Source organism: Sinocyclocheilus rhinocerous, unplaced genomic scaffold (genome assembly GCF_001515625.1).
Source record: "Sinocyclocheilus rhinocerous isolate Xijiao unplaced genomic scaffold, SAMN03320098_v1.1 scaffold2647, whole genome shotgun sequence".
NCBI lineage: Eukaryota > Metazoa > Chordata > Actinopteri > Cypriniformes > Cyprinidae > Sinocyclocheilus > Sinocyclocheilus rhinocerous.
The window spans coordinates 76,886-100,854 of NW_015639108.1; the positions used below are offsets into that span (position 1 = coordinate 76,886).

General features: G+C 37.7%; 1 pseudogene; it reads right to left on the reverse strand.

Moving 5' to 3' along the window:
* Window positions 1-1,335: 1,335 nt before the first annotated feature.
* Window positions 1,336-3,425, reverse strand: LOC107751013 (uncharacterized; annotated as a pseudogene).
* Between the last annotated feature and the right edge of the window lie 20,544 nt (window positions 3,426-23,969).

Consider the following 23,969-nt stretch of genomic DNA (forward strand, 5'->3'; position numbering starts at 1 on the left):
ATTGTGTTTTGTTTTTTTTATCCCGTGGCAGAAACAGTGGTGCTTTCTGGTCTGAGCTGAAGAGTCTGCTGCGAGAAGATTCTCCTTTAGTTCTTCAAGGTTTGGAACGACATTATTTTCATGTGAACTTTTCCATTAAAGCAGGAATTGTGATTCTTCACTGTGAGAAAGATGAACAGACTGTGAGGGAATGAGAGACACAAACTCTATGTTTCTGAAATAAAAATGCAGCTGGATTTCAGACGGAACATCATGGGAGAATCCAAACGTCTCGAGATCTCAGGAATGTTGTCGATCACATTTAACGTGACACACACAAAAAAAAACACTCAACTATTTATTTTTTTACAGTGTACTGTTCAAAAGTTTTGGGGTCTGTAAGATGTTTTTTTAAGTCTCTTATACTCAACTATGCTGCATTGATTTGATCAAAAATAGTAATATTGTGAAATATTATTACATTATATTGTATTATGTTTTTTATTATAATATTTTAAAATGGAAAATAATTTCTGTGATGGCAAAGCTAAATTTTCAGCAGCCAATACTCCAGTCTTCATGAACGGTCAGTCGGTCACATGATCCTTCATAAATCATTTTAATATGCTGATATGGTGCTCAAGAAACATTTCTAAAAAAAAATGTTGTGCTGCTTAGAAATTTTGTGGAAACCCTGATACGTTTTGCAGGATTCTTTGATGAATAGAACGTGTAAAAGAAAAGTTTGTATTTTAAATAGATTTTATTTGTAACAATGTAAAAATAATGTACTGTCACTTTTTACCAATTTAATGCATAGAATATTGTCATTAAAAATATTTATTTAAAAAAAATAATAATCTCATTGCCCCCAAACCTTTGAACGGTTGTGTAATTGATTTAGTAACATTGCAGTTACTATGTACATACATTTATTTTCAAAAGATGGTATTTACAATGTACAAAGACTTTTAGACTGTACAATAAAAAAAAACAAAAAAAAAGCAGTGTTTTAACTGTAATTCTGAGAAAAAAACTTTTTGTTGTAATTCTACAGTATATGATTTAGTTTAGCTACTCAATCTTCGGTGTGGTGTACCTTGGAAACTTCCCTGAGTTCAGGAGCTGTGAAGTGTCTATTCATTGCCCCCAAACCTTTGAACGGTTGTATAATTGATTTAGTAACATTGCAGTTACTATGTACATACATTTATTTTAAAAAGATGGTATTTACAATGTACAAAGACTTTTAGACTGTACAATAAAAAAAAACAAAAAAAAAACAGTGTTTTAACTGTAATTCTGAGAAAAAAACTTTTTGTTGTAATTCTACAGTATATGATTTAGTTTAGCTACTCAATCTTCGGTGTGGTGTACCTTGGAAACTTCCCTGAGTTCAGGAGCTGTGAAGTGTCTATTTTTTGATTTATGTTTTTTTCTGCAGTGTGGGATTGGTTTTGGCATGACACTTTGGGACCATGTGATCTCCGCCCACTTCAGCTAGGCTCTGATTGGCAGGCTGAGATGAAGAGGTGGGCATATGCGTTAGTGCCAGGCACACGTCACCCACCTTTAGTTGGCGGCATTGTAGTCTGCAGGTTTGACTTGTATGTTGAGGGTTACAGGAGGACCAGCCATGCCCGCAAACGAAGAAGGGCAGCCCTTCACTCACCTCCAGAGACAACTGCAGAGAAAATGTAAATACTTTAAAGGCATAGTCCTCCTGAAAATGACAAATGTGTCATCATTTATTCCTTATGTCCTTCCATTTAATACTAAGTTCTGTCATGAAACTCTAGATGGCGCAGGTTGATAGGTTTTAACTCAATCTGATATAATCACATTATTATTCACATGTTGCAGCCGACTGGTTTTAGTTGCATCAGCAGCCAATGAGCTGCTGCTCAACATTCAAATACTTGGCCAGTGTTTGCTTAGTAGTTTGCAGCGTGCTTCAGAAACCCTCCACGTTCCCCAGCTCCACCTGTATAGATCTGCTACAGGGCAATTTCATGAATGTTTCATGTTTGTTATATGTGCAGCAGCAATATTTCTTACATATTCACAGCAGCATGTCTGTGGACGTGTTGGCAGTAGCAAGTCTCAGTACTTGCTTTGCTGCAGCAGCAGCATAGCAGATCTATTCTGCCAAAACCAAATACATTAACATTGCCATGTATATTACCATGCTAAACTCTCTGAGAATAGTCATGACAGAACTGTGTTCAAAACACAGAAAGAGCCTAGACAGGACACAAATTATTTTGTGTTTTGCAGACGGTCTGAATAGTAAGACTTAATTATTCCTTTAAAGTCTAATATGCAGCATATCAGGAGTATCTTCTGTCCATGTGTGTGCTTACCTGTGAATGGTCATGCTCAATCTCCACATGTAAACATGAGAGCGTTGGCGTGTGTGAAGGTGTCAACTTCAACACAGTGAAACGCCTCAGTGTCAGCTCCGGATGTAATTGAGCACACCGCTCCAAATCCTCCATCCTTAAATCCTCTACCCGCTTCAGTCGACCACCTTCAAGCTCCACCAAAGAGCCTTCTGCAAAGCGACGGAGAACCCGCAGGGCAGAAGAGGAGGATTTAGAGTGTGTGCTAGTGTTCCTTTGGTGATTGTGTTTTTCTGCTTCTTCTCTCCGGACCAGCAGGGGGAGCTCCTCTCTGGTTTGCTTTTCACTTTCCCGCTTTGATTCTTCAGGTGCAGCATGAGTAGAGTGGTTCAAATCGAGCTGCGGGTGATGGTTGTACTCAATATTGTGTTTAAAATATTCTTTATTAGAATCTGTATGTAATAGAGAACCTAGAAGTGGATTGTTTTTCACATAATGTCTCTCATGATCTCTTTTGGAGCAGATTCGCTGATTTTGCGGTTCGTGGTACCAATGTGAATATCTCGGTCTCTCTTTCTGCATGCACAATTTGACTTCCTCAGTTGGAATATCTCTTCTTAGAGTATCCCTAACAACCCCTCTATAAAAATATGAAGCTGACAATGGGTCGATTTGTGGACTATCCAGCTTTCTGAAACCTTTGACAAGTCCATGTCCTACTTCTGGAGTTAAATAACTCCAGTATGAAGTACCTCTTCCAAGACTGTGCAGCATGTTTGGGTCAGTGACAAGTACATTTGATGAAGGTGGTAGATATCTCCTACTAGTAGAGTTCAGACTCTGTGAAGGGTGGATCTGATTTGCTCCTATAACACAAGAGAGGTCTGGGGTCGTGACAGAGCCTAAATCACACCTGTAAGAATACAAGTTAAATCCATCTGTGACAACATCAGGTGTGGATTCCCGTACTTGTCTAGATCTTCTGAATATTAAATCCTGATTCCAAAAGGGAGAAGGGGTTTTAAAAATGGGTTCGGATGACTGTTCATTTGGTACAGAATCCCATTTTTCTAAGACTGAGGAGGAACTCGTATTTTTTGCCATGAGCACAACAAAGATTGTGCAGTATCACATTTGACATAAATGCTGTGCTGTCCTCTTCTTTCTCTGTTTAAAACTACTTAGTTGTGGAGAAATTTCAATAACATTGCATTATTTATGGCGGAAATTTGCTTATTGGGAAGAATGAGACCATTTGAGATGTTTTCAGAAAACACTGTGAAGGTATTTTGAGGGCATCAGCACTTGCTGGACGATTAGAGTTTAGCTGAGCGCACAAGGGTCTAATAGCTCTTTGAGTAGCTGTGATGGGTAAAATTATTAAGGATTCAAAGGAGACTTGTGGAGTCACACTGACTGCACTGTTGGGTGGTTCCAGTGCTAAGAATTTCTGAAAAAAAAAGAAGAGTAAATTAGCTTATGTTGTGGTAGATCTGTTTGTAGTGAAACTCATCTTTAGGCAGCAATTACAATGTTTAATTCTTAAACTACACACACACACACACACACACACGCACACACACACACACACACACACACACACACACACAAACTGTTTTCATGTTTCATGTTTCATTCCATAGATTCAATGGTTTTTAAACTGTACAAACTGTATATTCTATCCCCTTACCCTAAACCTGCCCCTCACACAAAACACACTGCAATTTTAGATTTTCACAACACTTCATTCTGTGTTTTTTCGACATTGTACACAGTGTAGGATACACATTTTTATCAGCCCCTAAAAACTCATTTAGAGAATATTGCAGTTATCATATATTGTGTTTTCTAATTTATTTTTTCATTATCCTTTATTTTAAGTTGATTTTACATTTAAGTAACCAACTGGGCACCACTAAATAGACACTTTTGATTGTGGAATAAATAAATATTGGGTGACAATTACGCATGCGAATAAGATATCTCTACACTGTAAAAAATAACTGTAATTTTAACTGTAAAATTTTGTAAAAACGCTACGGAAAAAAACTGTTAATAGGTTAACAGTACGTTCCCGTACTATATACAGGGAAAAACTGTAAAATATCTAACCAGACATTTCATGTAATGTTATTTCAAATTTAAAAAATGTCTTCTGGTAACTTATGTCACCGAAGTGTGGACACCTCAAAAGTGAAAATTTACAAGGTCCTGTATGTCAAAGAATGAGTAACTACAGTTTATCCTTCTTATTTTGTAATGCAAAACACCTGACTCCATAGTATGTAACGGCAAACTTGTCGCGTTTCACTCAGAAATAAACCAGATTACTGAAATAAATTTTAATGCAAAACTATAACATAATATTGTTTTCCATAACAAGATTGGTACTATCATTCCTTTAACTGCCTATATCATTTTTTTTTTCTAGTGTAACCCTGCAGAAATGGAGCTCTATACTTTCCAAATGTCTCTTCGCCAACAATTTGATAGCTTAATGGTACACTAATAACAGCATTCAGTGCCAGACGACCTGCCTCACTCCAGCTTTTAGTCTACAAACTTCAGTCTGCCCCCGTGTCAGGGCGTTTCTATGGCAACAAATTTTCCATAATCATTTTTTTCCCATAATAACAGTGCAGTGACTGTCACAAGGGTCAAGAGTAAAATAACTATGGAAAGTAGGAGGTTACAAATACACACCGTTTTCGATTTTAGTGTTAGACTTACGAAAATGTTCAAATCCCATGCTGTCAGAAAGACATCATACTCATCACACATTATCACCTGAGGTATGAACTGTAGAAAGAGGTATTTACCTATTCAAATTCCCCAGCTGTTTATTCAAATGAAATTACTAATGCTGTCATCCAGTATTTATAGCCCTCAATCTACACATACATTTTTCAGGTAATGCTATAGAGAACATTAACACTATTTGAATAAGTGATAGGCAAATACAAGAGTTGCTCTTTTTTTTTTTTATGCAAAAAGTGAATATTTGTAATGGAATGTCATGATGCTAAAAATGAATTTGAGCATAAAGAACTGAATGATCTAAGAATTCGCCTCAGTTCTGCAGTCCATCTACAGCATGGCTAATCTATTCTTGGCCAAACAGTTCAAGAGAAAATCTAAAATCTATTTTTTTTTTCTCGGTGGTCTATATCTACAGCACATAACAACAATATACCTCGCATATTGTTAAAGAGGAGGTTCTGTCGTAATATTGTACTGCTCTCTCTAAAGCTAAATATACGACTCTGCAGTTCTATGCAAATGAAATAATGTAGGCTGACTTATGAAAGCGAGTGTTATGAAATGAAAAATGAAAAAAAAAAAAAAGTAACTTAAAATAGTAGTTTCAAAATAACATAACTTGCAAATTAAATAAGCATTTATGGAACAAAATTCTAAATTGCAAATTTTTGACTATATAAAAGGAACTGTCAAATATAGAGAAGTGCCACTGCACACAAAACACATCAATAAAACAAACAAACAAAAAAATGACCTTACCTCCAGACACCCCTTGCTTTACATAACATAAAGGTCTGTGCTGATGAAATGCTGTGCATCCAGTTGTGACGCTGACTTGCATATAAACTCTCATTTTCATTCCTCCTACTCTCTCTCAGTTTCTCCCACTCTCCTCTCAACTCTGTCTGACGGCTGATGCTCTCTCTCTCTCTCTCTCCCACCGAGTTGCTCTTTTCAATATATTTTGTAGTGTATGTAGCTATAGAGTTGCTTTAAACTATTATTTACACAAATTTACAGAAATATACAAAATAACAGAATCGCAAAACATATTATATTTGTGTGAGTGGTGCTTGTCTGTGAAAAACTAACTGGCATGTGTGTTCTGCCTAAAACCCATGTGTGTGGTCATATGGCTGCTAAGGTTTTCTGAGTTTGTTTATGGTTGCTAGGATTTCTTGGTTGCTAGGGTGTTCTGGGTGGTTGGCCGGATGTTCCTGTGCAGTTGTTAAGATATTTGTGTGGTTGTTAGCACATCGCTAAGCAGTTGTTAGGGCGTTCTGGGCGGTTGCCAGGGCATTGTAATGCGGTTGCTAAGTTGTATGTGATGGTTCCTGTGTTGCTATGCAATTGCTAGGGTAGAAGCCAGGGTGTTGTTAAGGTGTTCTGAGTTTTTAATACATATTGCATGTATAATTAATACATTTCAAAACAAGTGCTAGAATTTGTGGGTGGTATCTGTGTTGTTGGTGGTTGCCAGGGAATTCCTATGCAGTTGCTAGGGTGTTCTGGGTTGTTGCTGTGGCATTTGCTATGCATTTAATAAGATGTTCTGACTTTTTTTTTTAGCACGTTGCAAACTTGTAATGCAGTTGCTTAGGTATATGCAAAGATGTTATTAAAGGGTTGGTTGCTGGCTGTGTTCTCAGTTTCTATACGGTTGCTAGGGTGTTCTGGGTCATTAGCAGGATGTTCCTATGCAGTTGTTAAGGTGTTCTGTGTGGTTGTTCACACATTGCTAAGCAGTTCATTGGGCATTCTGGTGGGCTTTCAGTGTTGATATGCAGTTGCTAGGGTAGAATACAAGGTATTGTCATAAGGTTGCTAAGGTGTTCTGAGTTACTGTAATGTTAATGACTTTCTAAAGAGTTGCTAGGATTTCTGGGTGGTATCTATGACGTTCTGATTGGTTGGCAGAGTGTTGTGGGTGGTTGCCAGGGCATTGCTATGTAGTTGCTAAGGTGTTCTATGGTGTTTTGGAGTGTTGTAATGATGTTACTATGTGGTTGCTAAAGTGTGATTATGAGAGTAGATGCCAGAGTGTTGTTATGTGGTTGTTAAGGTATTCTGAGTACTTAGTAGAGCTTTGCTTTGTGGTTGATAGGGTTTTGTGTCTTTTGTGTTGCTATGTAGTTGCCATGGTGTTGCTATGCAGTTGATACAATGTTCTGACTGCTTCTTCTTCTTTTTTTTTGCAATGATAAGGTATTCTTAGCACTTTGCTAAGTGGGTGCTAGGGTTTAGTGTCTTAATCCAAGGTTGTTGCTATGCAGCTGATAGTGTTGTAAGTGCTTGTTGTTACATCTATATGCAGTTTATGGGGGTTTCCAGGATGTTGCTGTGTGGTTGTGGGGGCATTCTCTACAGTTGTTGGTATATTGCTATGCAGTTATTAAGGTGTTTTGAACAATTGTTATCAGGTGTGCATGTGGTTGCTAGGATGTTCTTGTTGGTTACTCTTGTGTTGATATGGGGTAACAAGGTGTTCTGAGTGGTTGTTAGGGTGTTCTGGGTGGTTGCTAAGGTGTACTGAGTGGTTGGGTAGGTGTTTACTGGACCAGTCAATAATTTCCAGGAAATAAAAGTTGTATACACTGAATGCACTGTAAAAAAAAAAAAATTGAGTAAGTGTCCACCAAATGCATAAAGCTAGTGATGCAGAAATGACATATTTCACATTTAATAAAATTAGTGGGCATCAATTACATTCAAGATTAGGTCTATATAATTGTATAATCCCTGTTTTTCCTAACTGGGTTGCATTTTACATTGTTTTTCACCCACCAAAATTGGACCCAAACAACAGTCAGACCTGTCAATATTATCAGGGTAACCCGTCTGCACTTTTGCTTTATTCTGTTTGCACTTGAAATGTTAGTTACATGCTGCGGCCACAAACACTGAAGTTAAGCCCACACACAGTCTCAAGGATTCTCTGTCTGAGTGAATGCACTGTAAAAAAATAAAAAATTGAGTAAGTGTCCACCAAATGCATAAAGCTAGTGATGCAGAAATGACATGTTTCACATTTAATAAAATTAGTGGGCATCAATTACATTCAAGATTAGGTCTATATAATTGTACATCAAAATATGATAGTATTTTATGCACAACAGATCTCATGAAAGTACTCTTTCTTTTAACTGATGGGACTTTGTCCCTGTTTTTCCTAACTGGGTTGCATTTTACATTGTTTTTCACCCACCAAAATTGGACCCAAACAACAGTCAGACCTGTCAATATTATCAGGGTAACCCGTCTGCACTTTTGCTTTATTCTGTTTGCACTTGAAATGTTAGTTACATGCTGCGGCCACAAACACTGAAGTTAAGCCCACACACAGTCTCAAGGATTCTCTGTCTGAGTCATATGAGAGCTCTATAACACCACACAGCCCTCCAAACACACACATTTCATGCTTGTCAGTCTGGATTTTAAAGACAGATGTGTGTGTGACATTTAGAGAGAACTAATGTTGATACAATCATGTTTTCCACACATCCCACACACTCTTACAGCTGTGGTAAACTACTCTTCAGACGCTCCGAAGCTCAGCTGCACTTTTGAGGCTGTGTATCTTCTTAGGACAGTTGAAGCGCAGTTTCAGTACTAAACCAGAGAGAAACATTAACCTCAATTCTGATTCTCTCAGCCTCACATGCATAATATTGTCAACAGTGGTTAGTTAATGTTCAGATGAAACAACAATTATTCAGTTAATAATAAAACAAAGGTGTTTTTGTGTTTGGGTTTGTATTTCGCTATTTCCTAAATGTGTATCAATTAGATGCTGCATTGGCTACTTGAGTGATGCCACTGAAAGTTTCAGACATATTTTAGATATACTGTATAGTTTGTATGCACGTCTTCAGCCTAACTCTTACACAAGTGACACTTTTTAACTGTAAATGTACCACATTGACAAGTGGCACAATATTACGTGTTGTATTTTACATATAAAGTCTATATATTTAGGCCAGTATAAAAGACAGCCTTTAAAATAAATAAATAAATAAATACACACTCTGATCTGACTGGTTTTGTTTAATTGCCACTAGATGGCGCTTTGCATGTAGTCTTAAAACTAGGCTAAGTGCACTAAAAAATTCCCCAAACCTAAAAAAAAAATCTCTATTGTACCTACAAAACATGATCATATGCACTGCAGCTGAAAGTGGTCCAAATACAATTTTCTGCTAATATTATTATTATTATTATTATTGTTGTTGTTGTTGTTATTGTGATGTTTATATTTTACTACTTAAAAACCGTTTGTTTAATTTGCAGCTCTCCACACTCTCAAGCAAATGCATTACATATTCCATAATGGTACATATTCCATAATTTTTTTTTTTTACTTCTTTGAAACTAACTTATATATACTTAACTTGTGTCAGGACATCTCATAAACTTGAGTGTTTCTGAGTTTGTTTGTCGTAAAAGGTTTTTATATCAGGTTAATAGTATTTTAAATTCCCTAACCCAACTCCTAAAAATAACCCTTATAGAAACTTGATTTGGTTTAACAGGTTTCATTATGTTAGTGAGGACATTGTTGAATACTGGGCACATTTTGGACCTCACAAGTTAAACTCATAGACAAAATAAGTTTATATTTCATTTAAAATGAATAAATGTTTAGTGCACATGATCAGAAGTAACAAAAACATGGTTCTCCTTTCATGGAATGACCTGTAAGTCACCAGGAGTGCAAGTGACAGAGCTGGCTTTAGTTTTCTTAGCACCTCCTCTCTCGTTACATAACCCCTCCCTCCTTCCTCTGTCTGATCCCATCTGTAAATTCTACTCTCCTCCTCCTTGCAAGGCTGGATTTGGTATGATCACTTCCCCTGGACCTTAGGTCTGGGTCTGAACAGAGAGACACGGCCACTGGCGCTGCTGCAGAGGAAGTGCACAACTAAATCTATAGCCTAAAGACTCACAGAGAGCGAGACAGACAGACAGAGAGAGAGAGAGAGAGAGAGAGAGAGACAGAGAGAGAGAGAGAGAGGGGGAGATGAGATGTGCTAGAGTCCAGTCTTGTTCTGGGACAGCAGACTGACTGAAACTGCTGGTAGTTTTACAGCTGTGCATCTCTGTCACTCTGGAGTCATGAGCTCAAAGGGGACGAACCTCCACAACAAACGTCTGCCGTGTGAGTATTTCACCTTTAGTTGAATTATTTTGTTAATCTTCTTAAACTTGTCCTCACAACATAATTAACAGAAGAATCATTGTGTTATTAAAGAATATGTATAAGAAAGACCGGGGCTAGTTGTCACATTTTGACCCCAGTGAATATCTCTCATTGTTTGTTTATTTTTGATTATCATTTTTAAAAGATACAAACCTTAAAGTCTTGACAGCTATTGAACATTTCCTTCTTCACTGCCCAGTAAGTCAACTTTTCTCACTGCATGCCTCACTGTTATTAAACATGTCCACCTGTTACAGTAAAGTGATTATGAAACATACTGTACAACAGTACATTTTGTACTTATAGTACAAAATATTAAACCACCATAATTATATATTTATTAAAAAAAACATTTAAAACACCTGTGATAACTTGCCTTGATCTAACATTTGTGATATAGCTGATTTTAGTTATTTTTTTAATATATGCTGATACAATCCAATAAAGTTTGCATTTAAATCCGTTTTTTTTCTTATTAGAATCCAAAAATACCATTATATATCGAAGGAGGTATATATATATATATACAGTATATATATATATATTTTTTCCCCCTCCTTCTGTTAACTTTTCCTTAAACCTTTTCTTTAACTTTTACTGTATATAATTCAATCGTACTGGGATATTTGCTGAAATTGTTGGATGTTGTACAGCCCTACATAGAAATTCTAAGGCTATAACTTTCATCAGTTCATAGTTCAATGTAAAAATATGCGGAAATCCAGAAAATCAAATGGCTGCAGATGATAACATGCAAAATGGGGAGAAATTTCACTGAAGTTACATCTGAGAAAAAGATAACATTCATTTTGGTGGACAGCATATGCGTGCTATCTAGTTCTCTACTCCCTGTTTCATACTTTCCTCATGACTCATTATCATGTCATTCATCTTGAGGACTCTACTAGAAATTCCTCTCAGTTTGTCCTCACATTGTTCTTTGTGGTACTTTATTGTGAATCTTGGTTTCTCTGGAAACAGAACAGCTGAGTTTAGGGTGGCCTTATGAAAGATGCTGAATTAATTGCGTCTAGGAGGTTAGTGTGTGTGAATGACTTCATTGTCAGATCGCTGGAGAGATTTGGGATGCTTCTGGGTTTTGTTTCCTTATTTCTAAAACTTGCATACCCACGCATTCCACACACACACACACACACACACACACACACAAAAAACCAACTCCCACTATTAATAATTCAGTTAGTTTAGGAAACCACAGATATGATTTGACACATGACAGGGGCTTTCTGTTTTATACAGTAACTATTTATGCTTCTGTTATATTATCAGACTTTCAGAAACAATACTTAGACACTTAAATGTAATTAAGTGTATTATTTACACAATGGTAAGAAAATTAATAGGATGCCAAACAGGATTGAAACAAAGAGCCAAAGTTAACAGATGGTTCCAACGTGCAGTTATTTTTTTATTTAAACTGTGATAATATCAACGTATTTCTTCTTTTTCTTCTTTTTTAAGAAGAATATGTTTTAAAAGGAGACAAACCAGCTAATACTACAAAACATCATAGAAATCCTCAAATCCGTTAATGATACTTATTGATGTTTGTGCTGTTATTTTTATGTAACAACAATATGCCACAAATGTACACGGCAATACATTTTGTCTACAACATTTTAATGAGCCTAGTGAAAGTTTATGGACTATATAAATATATTAAAAATGTATTTACATTTTAATACATTTCTTGCTTTTCATGTTTGAAGTTACTTTGATAGTGCCATAATAGTAATAATATATTTACAATTCAGCTGTAAGTTCATTTAAATGTATTATTGTGATTAAAGGAAGTTAATTGAACATATTTAAAAATTGTGACTTAACAGTGGGTATTTTATTAATGTTTTCTTCTTATAGGTTGTACCTTGGTATGTCTTCCATGGTATAATGAAATCGACTATAATGAGTAATAGGATTACTAAAACATGACCTCACCTCATATGTACTTGCTTAAGTCAGAGATGCTATTTAAAAAGTTTTTGCAATGATATATAAGTGTACAGACGGGACAGGAAATGTTGATGTGAAAAGGGGGAAACAGAATCAGGAAAACCTTACCAGACTGAAAATATGGTCAGCCTCATGCACACAGCTCAGTGAGTCAGTGGATCTTTGTTCACTACTAGTCCATGGCTCCAAGAGAAGCATGTTGTCTCTCTAAGTTCAGTGCCTATTATCTGTTTGGAAACATCTTCGGGTACCTTTAACGTCACCCTTGACATAATGTGAACTAACTGCAAAATGACTACTGTTACTCTGAGCACAGTGTGGCATGCTTCTCTCCGCAGTTTGATGGATGGCATTGTGAAAGCGCAGCAGGTCAGAGATCAGTAAAGCAGGGAAACGCTAACCAGCAGCGGCAGATGCAAATGACCTGACAAATCATGGCATTGGTAGACATGACATCTTTTATAACAGACCTGTGACATCATCACATTGTGCTTGAGACTGAGTGTTACATAACCATGATGACCCACGGAGTACACGGATATGATAACAGCCTTAGATCAGCTGTTTTCCATGTAAGACACATACTGTAGGTGGGCCTTTAATAAACTGCTTTGCATTTCATCAGTATGTGAATAAATAGATCCTGGATATGTATTTAAGTACCCTATGGAGTTTTGTGGCTATGTTTTTAGCATTGAGGCTAACATACTTATGGTTGCATATTCTAGTTGACAAATAAAGCAGAAAGCCGAAGAGAAATCTGAGGGTGTGTGTTATATTGAGCTTATCATGTCTAATGGGTTTTCTTAGAACCTGTTGAAGAAAACAGGAAACTAGTTTCAAAAACTGTTGCGTAAAATCCATGCTAACAGCTATGACAAAAACACTTGTTCACCAAAGCGGATCTTCATTTTTGTTGCTGTTCTGTTATGTCAAGGACGCTAGCAGAACGATGACACTTAATCAGTTTACATAATCAAATGCTGTTTTAATGAAAATTAGTTTCCTTCATATTTTTAATATATATTAGAACCGTTTTATAAATGCAAGAAGGCAGTCAAGGCCATACTAAACTATGAATATGGCCTTAGAATATACTGCCAAGCAAGCACTTTGAGCATTCATTTAGCACATTTAATGTGTTTTGATCAATGCTTATGTGAATAAGTGATCAAGCCTTTTTGGCATTTTGGCGGAATGTATTTTCAACGGAGGGACAGCAGACTCTCAGGTTTCATTAAAAACATCTTAATTTATGTATTGAAGAAGAACAAAAGTCTGAATGTAGGTCTGAATGACATGAGGGTGAGTAAATGACAGAATTTTCATTTTTTGGGTGAAGTAATCCCTTAAGAGTTTGTAATTACAGCTGAATACCACATCCTTCATCCAAGGTCTTCAATCCTTTTGGTTTGTGGGTTTGAAATCCCCATTTTTTCAAAACCACCAGAATGGCCATTTTTGATCCAAAGTTACCATACTTGTTGTCAAAAGCGGGTAAAACCATTCTTCAATGGGAAAAACCAGTGTCTGTATTTAAGTTATGGTTTCTTAGTAAATCAGGCTTTTGCTCTCTAGTCCCTGAGGTTTAACACATTAACTTTTAACTCATTCATCTGGAAAGTTCATTCTCCATGTCCTGTTTTCCAACTGAGCTCAGAGGGATGTGGTGGACTGGTTTAGGTTGTTATTTAGTCTGCAATGCTTCTGAAAGTCGCCTGCAATGCTTCTGAAAGAAAAATTTTAGTGTTTTGGGTGAGATGCCTGGAAGAGGTTGATGTGTGTTTAAGGCATTCCTACCGTGGTAAGTAATTAATCAAACCTATGGCTATTTATACAAACTGAATACATTCCTGTGAATGAGAGGCCAAGATCTGTTAAAATCAAGACCTACATGACGGGTTTATTTGTGTCTGAAAGCGTTGGGACAGTTGGCATGAGTCTGAGAGGGCCTGTATGGATGCTGTGCCTTTTCCGGTACCCTGCTGGATCATGATCCCAGAATGCTTTAGTGTGAGAACCACTGTGACAAAAAAAGCTTGGGGGTAGGCTGGAAACAGAGCTTTGCCTTGTACGGATGGAATGACAAATCAGTCCTTACAGACAATCCTCCTTTCTTCTGCTTTGATCTAACAAGTCTTGCTCACCCCTTCTGGCCTACTGTGGTGTGAATGGACAACACAGTTTGAAAAAGGGGGAAGCGAGAAAGAGATGAGGCTGAGAGAGCAAGAGAAAAATAGTGTGATCTCATCCTCATGTGGTTGTTTACTCGCCTTATGAATGATCTTTTTGGATAATTTGGGGCAGGGTCAGAAAGCCTCATGATGGAGTCATTCACTTGAAATCAATCACTGATTCAGTCCTATTAGAAAACACTGACTGATCAATTATGGAACATACATGACTCATATTTTACAACCTGCTGGACACAATACAACTCTTCTTTTCCCACCTAATGCCAGTGTGATGTTTGATCAATATCACTCCATGTTCGTTCGCTTAGGCCAGAGGAGAACTGGTGCCCCAAGTCTGGTTTCTCCCAAGGTTTTTTTTTTCTCCATTTTTGTCACCTTATGGAGTTTGGCCACTGTGGCCTTCTGGCTTGCTTAGCTGGGGTCTGAAAAACACTTACATTTCAGAAATGTATCGATATGGCCCATTGACCGACACCACTGGACTTGTTAAAATAATAACAGCAGAATCTGAATTGTCTCCATAGCTGAGTTTCAGTAATTGATTCTGCTATTTCCTGTTTAATCACTGTGAAGCTGCTTTGACACAATCTGTATTGTGTAAAGTGCTAAAGAAATAAAGGTAACTTCACTTGACATACTACTCTACATGAAAGTAAACAAAGAAAATCTGCACACTGATTAACTTTTATTTGTAAAATTAAACAGCAAAGTTTTGATCAAAAAGATCTTTGTCAGGCATCGGAATGTGGCTGATTTATTTTACAAATAAAGAGAATGGGAACAGTTTTTTAGTAACTTTCATAGGTTCTGTTTTAATCTTGCATCTGTTGGATATATTTCAGATTTGCATACTTTCTCCCACTTCGCATACTGCTCTATAGCAAATCTGACTCTATCCACTACTGTGTTGTTGCCATAAGCTCCAACCAACCGTCAATCAAAATTAGTTATAGATAGTTGATGGTTAGGAGTGTTCCTACATGGTTGCTAGGGTGTATTAGGTGGTTATTAGGGTGTTTCTATGTAGTTGCTAAGGTTTGGGGGTGTTTTGTTTGCATGGTGGTTTCTAAGGCAAGGGAAGCTGACTTGGAGGGAAGCCTTCCTGCAGAGTTTAACTACAAACCTAAAATTAAAAATAAATCTAATTAAGGTATTCATGATTCACTTATAAATAACAGGCAGGTGTGTTGAAGCAGGGTTGGAACTCCAAAGAAGTGTGTTTTTGGTTGTGAGGGAAAGATAACCTTGTTCAACTTCCCAAAGAACCCAGCGTTAAGGTATGTTCACCCAAAAATTTAAATTACCCCATAATTTACTCACCCTCAAGCCATCCTAGGTCTATATGACTTTCTTCTTTCAGATGAATACAATCGGAGTTATATTTAAAAATGTCCTGGTTCTTCCAAGCTTTGCAATGGCAGTGAATGGGTGATATTCAATAGTCCAATAGAAGTCCTATAAACTGCGTCCATCCATCGTAAAAAAAAAGTGCCCCACATGGCTCCAGGGGGTTAATAAAGGCCTCCTGAAGCCAATCGATGCATTTTTGTAAGAAAAACATCCATATTTAAAACTTTACAAACCATAATCTCTAGCTTTCACTAACTGCCGTACGTGCATACAACGGACAGTGGCGTTATACATGAACGTATATGACGTCATGCAGGGCCATACTCATAAAAAAGTTTCCGAAACTTATACAAACCCTGAATGAGTTTATTTATCAGAATGCATGAAATAGCATTAGACATCTCCTTTAAAGTATATTATTTCGGAAATAGGTACTCTTTTGTAGGGATGGCTGACGCGAAACTGACGTTTCGACACAGTGTCGAGATCCCGAAGCGCAGATGTTTCGAAACACTGCTCCGAAGTGTGATTCGAAACACCCATGTCACATGACTAAGGCACGTGATGGAATGGAATGACGAGCACAACATATATGTTATAATTCGTCAATTCGCTTAACTGATTCGTTGTCAATGCTGTTTCAGAGCAATACTTGAAAATGACCACTAGGTGTCACTGTAGAGACGGGTGTCGAATTGTTTCGAAGCCTCGGCACATTTGTTTCGACTGTTTCAGTGTTTCATGAAGCCTCGCTCTGCCCACCACTACTCTTTTGTCACAGCTACTCTTAGATAATGAGCTCAGAAGATGAAGAAGTTAATGTCAAAAGTCTTTAATCTGAATGAGGTATCATTCATGTCCATAGAACAGTGTTTACCAAAAATAAAATAGAATATGAAATGAACAGGATGTAGTTATTGCAGCCTACAAATTTATATGTGACCCACAGGTCAGGAACACTCATGAGCTCTGCCAGTCCTGTCAGCTGACCTAAATAAACACTATGCCCACTGCATTTTGCTAAGTGCGACAGTGGGCAGCAAAATGTTGTTTTCTAAGGACAATAGCTCAGTCAAATCACATTTTCCCTGACTTGCTCCTTTCTCGATCACGTCAGAGAAAATGGCATTTGACTGGAAGGGAATGCCAGAGAATAAAACACACACTGTAGCTGCACCCCCGAGCAAAGCACTTAACCCTGTGTTATTTCAGGAGCACCAAGTCATCGTTTTATTTTCACACCCGTGCACACACGCAAATATGCGCATGGCAGATGTCAAGGACCGAGTCATAGCACCACGGTTATGCAATATCCATTCATGGCAAGTCTGTTGAGTTTTAAGTGCCTCAACCTTCTCAACCTTTTATATAAACACTGGTGTACGTTTTTAAATATTAAACTTGGACAAGGTCATGGAAAAATGGAAGAGGAGATCCCTGCAGAGTTCAAAGAGGCGAGTTTAAGATTATGTGTTGAATGATTTGACATTTGCATATTAGAATGCCACTGTAGGTGAAGGCTTTATTTCAGTCCTACTGTGTTCCTGCTAATATCTTAGTTTGTCTCTGCAGGATTAACAGAATGTTCTTCTGATAACACAATATAGTGGACATGAAATGAAAATTTTCACAATTTTCACATGCATCTGTTTTCTAAATGCATGTTATTGATGTTTCATCCATGTGTAAGGTATGTTTAATTTTTTATTTGTTATAACCCTTAAGTGGTAGTGCCTTCCCATAGTATGGGCATAATATGGACAAAAGTATCAAAAGTTTTGGGACACCTGACCATTATACCAACCATTTGAGCATATGTGAGTTCAGGTACTGATGTTGGATGAGACGGCCTGGCTCGCAATCTCCATTCCAGTTCATCCCAAAGGTGTTTGATGGGGTTGAGGTCAGGGCTCTGTGCAGGCCAGTCAAGTTCTTCTACAAAACTCATTCAACCATGTCTTTATGGATCGTGCTTTGTGCACTGGGGCATAATCATGCTGGAATAGAAAAGGGCCTTCCCCAAACTGTTCTCACAAAGTTGGAAGCACAGCATTGTTCAAAATGTCTTCGTATGCCGAAGCATTAAAGGGGTCATAAACTGCATTTTTAAAAATTATTTTTAATGTTCTCTGAGGTTCACTTATAATCTTAGTGTGATTTTACATAAAAAAACATCATAATTTAGAAGTAATAGGCAATTTTCTATCATGTTTTTGAGCCGCTCTGCAGAACGGACTGTTCTCATAGGTGGGGGCGCATTCAAGACTCGCAAGTAAACGCCCACTGCTGTGATTGGCTGACAGTTTCACTTATTAAAATAACAGATGGACTCTGCTGTGACGCACTCTGAAAACAACATGGGTCATTTGGGCTTAAAATGTATACATACTCAGTTTATATCAAACAGTCTGGAACAGACACAATAGTGGTAAAAGCACATTTACTCACACTTCTGTGTTGCGACATTACTGTTGGATCCACTCCAGTCAGTCTCAGCACTGCGCGAACGGCGCAACGCGACTAAACAACAGAACCCATTATAATCGGCTATCCTGTCTACACTGGATGTGCCACGGATTGTCACAACAAATCCCTGACAGTAAACTGATGTCCTGCTCTATTTCTGACATATAAGCATTCGCGCCGCTTCTGACATGAAAGAGAAATTGATTCGCGACGTGACGCAACAGCCCTCGCGTCCAATGTAGATATGTTAGGATCACAAAGAAGGCAATTCAAAGACTATTTTTCACAACTGACACTACACAGTGTCTTGTAATCTTGTAATGTCATCTGTATGGTTCTGTTGATGGAGTAATCCTGTGTTTGCGTCTCTCTAGTATTTCCTCTCCTCCTACTACAAGTGCGTATCAGTGGGCGGAGCTAAACAGGCAGTGATGTAGAAGCAGGCGTTGATCTTCTCCTGCGGAGGTGGTGTTTAGCCACACTATTACGTCAGAAAGTGGCACATTCCAAAACGAGTCATTTTCTGATCTTGGTTTCAATAAAAGCTGTTTTTTAACTAACGAGAAAGTTTTGAGTTCTGAAACTTACAGGATGATTTTTATTGTACATTGACCTGTTATATGTCAAAAGATCAAGGTAAATTGGATTTCTCAGGTCATGACCCCTTTAAGATTTCCCTTCACTGGAAGTAAGGGGCCGAGCCCAACCACTGGAAACCATCCCCATAGCATTATCCCTCCTCCACCAAACTTTAAAACTGGCACAATGCAGTCAGGCAGGTAAAGTTCTCATGATATTCACCAAAACCAGACTCAACCATCAGTCTACCAAACAGAGAAGTGTGATTTGTCATTCCACAGAACAGGTTTCCACTGCTCCAGAGCCCAGTCGTTTTATACACCTGTGGCACTGGGTCCGATTGAAACACCTGAATGCAATAATTAAGCAGTGTGTCCCAAAACTTTTGTTCATATAGTGTGAATTCGCACACATACAAAATACACATACAAGATTTGTCAAGCATGAAACAATGGTACAATAACAATACTCTGAAATTTTCACTTTAATTATTTTTGCTCAAACATGTTGCCAAATACTTTGTCTATGTCTATTTAAGTGAGCTTTTAAAATTTGTTTTGCTTGAAAAAAGAAAAAAAAAACATAAAAATATACAGTTACGATTTTTTTTTTCACTTGATTTAGTTGAGTTCTGTGCATTGAATACGATGTGATTTTCGGTATTCGAGATCTGGCAACAGCAGCGCATTCATGCCAACAAACCAATAAAAATGTGCAACAATTATGATGATTCATATTCATTCGAATCCCTCTGTAATTGGCACAGATTTGCAGAAAATTACAGTTGTTTGGCAAATAAACAATTTAAAGACATAAGTTGCTTGTGTAATCCTGACACTTTTTATTATGTAAGCTTTATGTTGCCCCTCAAATGACAAGGGCATTGATGACTTTGATATTTATGTCAATTCATTGAAATTGACAGTTTGCAAACTTTTTAAATTATAAATTGCAACAAATCTGTGTTAATGCTCTCATTCTTGCTCGTCAAAAGATAAACCTGCTTACACACACTGTGCTGAGTCACACAGGACTGTCAGATGGAAACATAAATGGGACATCCAGCTTCCCCTTTGCCCTTTCTGGCTGTGGTGGTCAGCTAGTGCAGATCTTATTAGTTATTCAGAGTGACAGCGCTGTGGCCCCTGGATGCCTCACATCGTCCTCGCTGCCATCCACCAGGCGAGAGAGAATGACCCCATCTAAACCTTACACAACTGCCTAAAGTGGCAGTTTGCCTGTCAAATGTGATGACTCATGAACTCTTTAAATGGAAATAAAAAGGAAATGCAGTCATCACAGTCTTACCCAGGCACTCCATAGTGCAAAAACTTTTTGCTACCCTTAGATAATAATGTAGATAGTAAAGAGATTTGTATTTATTTTTCTTTCTTTTTTTTTTTTTTTTGGTGATTGTTCTTTTTGGTAGTTTTAAAAACGTTTAGTTCACCCAAAAATTCAAAATCTTTCATCGTTTACTCACCATTCCATTGTATGCACAAAACGCATTAAAAAAAAAACTGTCTTTGAAAGTGTTCCACAATAGAAAGAAATGCATACAGGTTTGGAACGATGTGAAAGATTTGCTCAAACATGGGTGGCGGATGATATATACACTGTCTATAATATAAACAAGAGTTGGCAGATTGTTTTGGAAAGTTACTCATAAATATTGTATGAATGTATATCTTCCAACACACTATAGATATGGTTCATAAACACTGTACTAGATGCCTGGTCTGTTTTAAAGTTGTCCTGGTTCTTTAACCTTATAAAGCCTACTGTATCATATTTGATACGCACATTTCTAAGGCCACTATAAACACGATCAAAACATGGAAAAAAACTGTTGTGCATAATCTATACATGACTGATTGATAGTTATTATTTTGATACTTTTTAGCAACTAAAAGGCCTTTTAGTATAATTCTAAAAATGTCCATATATATATAAGAATACTGTATAAAGAAGTCTGCTATACTGTTAATTTATATAACTGATTAATATTACGAGCTATTAGAACGTTTTGGCCATGTAAATATTAGCAACTGCATCAAACTACATATTTTTGCTACATATTTTTGCAGTATACAGTGATCAGGCATAACATTATGACCACTGACAGGTGAAGTGAGTAAGACTGATTATCTTTTCATCACGCCACCTGTTAGTGGGTGGGATATATTAGGCAGCAAGTGAACATTTTGTCCTCAAAGTTGATGTGTTAGAAGCAGGAAAAATGGGCAAGCGTAAGGATTTGAGCGAGTTTGACAGGGGCCAAATTGTGATGGCTAGACGACTGGGTCAGAGCATCTCCAAAACTGGAGCTCTTGTGGGGTGTTTCCAGTCTGCAGTGGTCAGTATCTATCAAAAGTGGTTCTGATGGAAAGGTGTCAGAATACACAGTGCATCGCAGTTTGTTGTGTATGGGGCTGCATAGCCGCAAACCAGTCAGGGTGCCCATGCTGACCCCTGTCCACCGCTGAAACTCCAACAGTGGGAACGTGAGCATCAGAACTGGACCACTCAGCATTGGAAGAAGGTGGCCTGGTCTGATGAATCGGATTATCTTTTACATCACGTGGATGGCCGGGTGCGTGTGCATTGCTTACCTGGGGAACACATGGCACCAGGATGCACTATGGGAAGAAGGGAAGCCGGCGGAGGCAGTGTGATGCTTTGGGCAACGTTCTGCTGGGAAACCTTGGGTCCTGCCATCCATGTGGATGTTACTTTGACACATACCACCTACCTAAGCATTGTTGAAGACCATGTACAGCCTTTCATGGAAACTGTATTCCCTGGTGGCTGTGGCCTCTTTCAGCAGGATAATGCGCCCTGCCACAAAGCAAAAATGTGCTGAACAAACAAGTCTGATCCATGGAGGCCCCACCTCGCAACTTACAGGACTTAAAGGATCTGCTGCTGACATCTTGGTTCCAGATACAATAGCACACCTTCAGGGGTCTAGTGGAGCCCAAGCCTCGATGGGTCAAGATTGTTTTGGCAGCAAAAGGGGGAACAACACGATATTAGGAAGGTGGTCATAATGTTATGCCTGATCAGTGTATATTGCCAAAAGAATAAGCTGTATCACAGAGAAACTTAGTGGGCCCCCTTTGTCACATGGCCTGGGACAATGTTCACATTTATCCCTCTCGGATGATGGCCCTGTTCTACAGCACGTCTGATAGCAGCTGAAAATGCGATCAGCTCTCCCAGCACACACCAGACAATCTTTACATTATTCCTATTTTAGACCAGGTTTAAAAGGCAGATCCAATTATTTCAGGCTCAGCCTGTGCCTTCTAATTATGGTTGAATTGTGGGATGCTGTCTCTGTGAGTCTGGATGTATTAATGACTTGTGAAAGGAAAAGAATGCCATTCTCTAACACGTTACAGCCGTGGTGCAAGCTTTAGGGCTGTTATTTCAGTTGAGCTTATGTGTGCTCCTGTGTCACTTCTCAAGGACAGTGAAACACAAATGTTAGGCTGAACATGTCATACTAGCAACCACAATTAGCTTGATTGTTGCTTGTGTGTACTGTAAAGAGATTGTGTAATGAAAAAATACACAAGGAATGCGTCTACTAATATACTGCCTCTATTAAGTGATTATATTACTGTACTGCATCTGATGAAAGCTGAAATGAAGTCGGCCAGCATTACTCAGAACTGATTGTTCATGTTTTTATTGGGTAAGTTCCTGGGGTCAGGTAGATGGCTGGTCGATGACTCATATCGTCTATTTGGAGATCCTTGTGTATGAGGTACCACATTGAGATGTCTCTGTATATAGACCAATGACTAACATCTCTGCTTCCAGGCCAAAGGTCAATTCTATTTGCCAGCCGATATTGCTTCCATAAATTACTGTCATACATAGGCTATGTTTGCCTGTTTTTTGGTAAAACATATTTTCAATATGTTTATTATAAATATATGTTATCAAAAAATGACATCTTATTACTACCCATTCAATAAAGCATTGTGGCAGTACCATGGTTTCAAGATGTCAATATATGTGTTTACATGACACTCCATGACAAGTTACTTGAAAGAATACTGTGATATTACAAATAAAACACACACAAACGAACATGTTTATATGGCGTCCTATACTTAATTATCTTAAGAGCCTAATACACACACCGCCTATATACATTCATTAGCTTGTCAAATGAGTCTTAAGTAAAGAAGGTTTATCAGCCCTGTGACTAATCAACCATAGGCCTACTGAACAAACAGATACAAGATGTTCATATAATATCACTAAAACTTTCTCATATATTCCACAAATGTGTGTTTATTTTGTCTTAGTGCAGTATTTAGTAAAGCATGTTCTCTTTCTAATCTTTTTGCTTTTATCTTCTCTTTTCATTCTGCCACTCTTATTTGTTACAGTATTGGCTAAAATATACAGTGCTCAAGATGTTTAATTTAGAGAAACAACAAAAACTTTGGGTTAGGGTTATATATTAATGTAAGGAGGCACAAACTGAAAACATTTAGTGAGTAAAGAGATTTCAAGTGTAATTTATGCCCCCTGCTGGTGGAATTATTATTATAATTTTATTGTTTTAGGGGTTGTAGAGTGCAGCTTGTCCGTTATTCGACTAGAACTAACTAACTGTTGCATAAAAGTGTTCAAATGCAATTTGAGCGAATATTCTGTTAATGGGTGTTGATATGAAGTGTGACTTAAGTGGCTGTCTCTGTTGTTGCTGGTAGCGGAGACAGAGCATGCGCAGAGAGTCCCGGATGCAGAGTCGGCCCAGCAAATGAGGATGAGAGAGAGACAACGATTCTTTGAGGAGGTCTTTCAACACGACGTGGATGGCTACCTTTCCTCTGCACACCTGCAGATAGGTTATACGAGACGTGAGTTTGAACACACACATACAGTAAATGGGTGACTCTTTTCATTTTTATAAATAATATTATATAACAATTTAACTGTGTCAAAATGTTACATTTTGCCAGAACTTCGTAATTGTACTTAAAAAGTCCTTTAAAACTATGACAAACTATTGATACATTTATTATTTATTTATTTATATATTTTTTGGAAAATTAAAAAAATAATTTTATGAACTCATTTTAGAAAAAAAAAACCTTTATATAT